This window comes from Lutra lutra, chromosome 10 (assembly GCF_902655055.1).
Source record: "Lutra lutra chromosome 10, mLutLut1.2, whole genome shotgun sequence".
Taxonomy (NCBI): domain Eukaryota; kingdom Metazoa; phylum Chordata; class Mammalia; order Carnivora; family Mustelidae; genus Lutra; species Lutra lutra.
Genome location: NC_062287.1, coordinates 103,006,221 through 103,009,080, shown reverse-complemented (window position 1 = coordinate 103,009,080; position 2,860 = coordinate 103,006,221).

Genomic DNA, 2,860 nt, shown 5'->3' with positions numbered 1-2,860 from the left:
CTTCGGGTGTAAGATGAATTTCTTGTAGGCAACATATAGATGGTTTTTGTTTTTTGATCCATTCTGATACCCTGTGTCTTTTGATTGGGGCATTTAGCCCATTAACATTCAGGGTAAGTATTGAGAGATATGAATTTAGTGCCATTGTATTGCCTGTAAGGTGACTGTTATTGTATATTGTCTCTGTTTCTTTCTGATCTACTACTTTGAGAGTCTCTCTTTGCTTAGAGGACCCCTTTCAATATTTCCTGTAGAGCTGGTTTGGTATTTGCAAATTCTTTCAGTTTTTGTTTGTCCTGGAAGCTTTTAATCTCTCCGTCTATTTTCAATGATAGCCTAGCTGGATATAGTATTCTTGGCTGCATGTTTTTCTCATTTAGTACTCTGAATATATCATGCCAGCTCTTTCTGGCCTGCCAGGTCTCTGTGGATAAGTCTGCTGCCAATCTAATATTTTTACCATTGTACGTTACAGACTTCTTTTCCCAGGCTGCTTTCAGGATCTTTTCTTTGTCACTAAGACTTGTCAATTTTACTATTAGGTGACGGGGTGTAGACCTATTCTTATTGATTTTGAGGGGGGTTCTCTGAACCTCCTGGATTTTGATGCTTGTTCCCTTTGCCATATTGGGGAAATTCTCTCCAATAATTCTCTCCAATATACCTTCTGCTCCCCTCTCTGTTTCCTCTTCTTCTGGAATCCCAATTATTCTAATGTTGTTTCGTCTTATGGTGTCACTTATCTCTCAAATTCTCCCCTCGTGGTCCAGTAGCTGTTTGTCCCTCTTCTGCTCAGCTTCTTTATTCTCTGTCATTTGGTCTTCTATATCGCTAATTCTTTCTTCTGCCTCATTTATCCTAGCAGTGAGAGCCTCCATTTTTGATTGCACCTCATTAATAGCTTTTTTGATTTCAACTTGGTTCGATTTTAGTTCTTTTATTTCTCCAGAAAGGGCTTTTATATCTCCCAAGAGGGTTGCTTTAATATCTTCCATGCCTTTTTCAAGCCCGGCTAGAACCTTGAGAATCATCATTCTGAACTCTATATCTGACATATTACCAATGTCTGTATTGATTAGGTCCCTAGCCTTTGGTATTGCCTCTTGTTCTTTTTTTTGTTGTGAATTTTTCCGCCTTGTCATTTTGTCCAGATAAGAGTTTATGAAGGAGCAAGTAAAATACTAAAAGGGTGGCAACAACCCCAGGAAAATATGCTTTAGCCAAATCAGAAGAGATCCTGAATTGTGAGGGGGGAGAAAGGGGATAAAAAGGGGTTCAGAAAGAAAGAAAAAAAGAAACTATTAAAAAAAAGAAAGCCGATAAAGAAAAAATATAAAAAGAGGAAAAAATATATATATATTAGATAAACTATTTAAAAAACGTTAAAAAAAAAGAAAACGGTAAAAGTTAAAAAAAATTTAGCAGAAGAAGATTAAAAGAAAAAAAAATTGAAAAAGAAAAAAAAATTAAATTAACTGCAAGGCTAAAAAATCATGGGGAGAAAGCCATGAGTTCCGTGCTTTGCTTTCTTCTCCTCTGGAATTCCGCCGTTCTCCTTGGTAGGTGAACTTGGTCCTGGCTGGGTTTCCCGTAGATCTTCTGGGGGAGGGGCCCGTTGTAGTGATTCTCAAGCGTCTTTGCCCCAGGCGGAGTTGCACCGCCCTTACCCGGGGCCGTGCTGAGTAATCCGCTCGGGTTTGCTGGGTTTGCTTTCGGGAGCTTTTGTTCCCTGAGCGCTTTCCGTAGAGTCCGGAGGACGGGAATAAAGATGGCGGCCTCCCGGTCTCCGGCCCGGAGGAGCCGAGAGCCCGGGGCCCCACTCCTCAGTGTGCCCCCAGAGAACAGCGCCAAATGACTCCCGTCACCCTGGCCTCCGGCCGCGCCCCGAGCCGACCGAGCCTGCGACCGGTTCAAGGCAACCCCGAGCTGAGAGTCACTCCTCGGCTCTGTCTCTGCAGCCGGCTTCCCCGTTCTAATACCGGTAAGCTCTGCGACACTGAGACACCCCCGATCCTTCTGCGACCCTGCGGGACCTGAGGCCGCGCTTACCCCGCCTGGGCTTCACCCCAGTTAAGCCTCTGGAGTGATGTCCCTCAGCGGAACAGACTTTTAAAAGTCCTGATTTTGCTCCGTTGCTCCACCGCTCGCTGGGAGCCGGCCCCTCCCCCCGCGGTCTATCTTCCCGTCGCTTTGGATTCACTTCTCCGCCAGTCCTACCTTGCAGAAAGTGGTTGATTTTCTGTTTCTGGAATTGCTGTTCTTCTTCTCTTCTATCTCCCGTTGGATTTGTAGGTGTTTGCAATCTTTAGATAAGCTATTTAGCTGATCTCCCGCTACCCGAAGTAGTCTCAGCCTGCTACTTCTCCGCCATCTTGACTCCTCCCCCCTCCAGTATAGACATTTTAACAATGATTATTCTTCAGAGCCATGAGCATGGAATGGTTTCCATCTTTTTGTGTCTTCTTCGGTTTCCTTCATGAGTGTTCTGTAGTTCCTCGAATACAGATCCTTTACCTCTTTGGTTAGGTTTATTCCCAGGTATCTTCTTGTTCTAGGTGCTATAGTAAATGTAGTTGATTCTCTAATTTCCCTTTCTGTGTTTTCATTGTTAGTGTATGAGAAAGCAACCGATTTCTGTACATTGATTTTGTATCCTGCCACATTACTGAATAGCTGTATGAGTTTTGGTAGTTTGGGGGTGGAGTCTTTTGGGTTTTCCATAGAAAGTGTCATGTCATCTGTGAAGAGAGAGAGTTTGAGTCCTTCACTGCCAATTTGAATACATTTTATTTCTCTTTGTTATCTGATTGCTATTGCCAGGGCTTCTAATACTATGTTGAACAAGAGTGGTGAGAGTGGG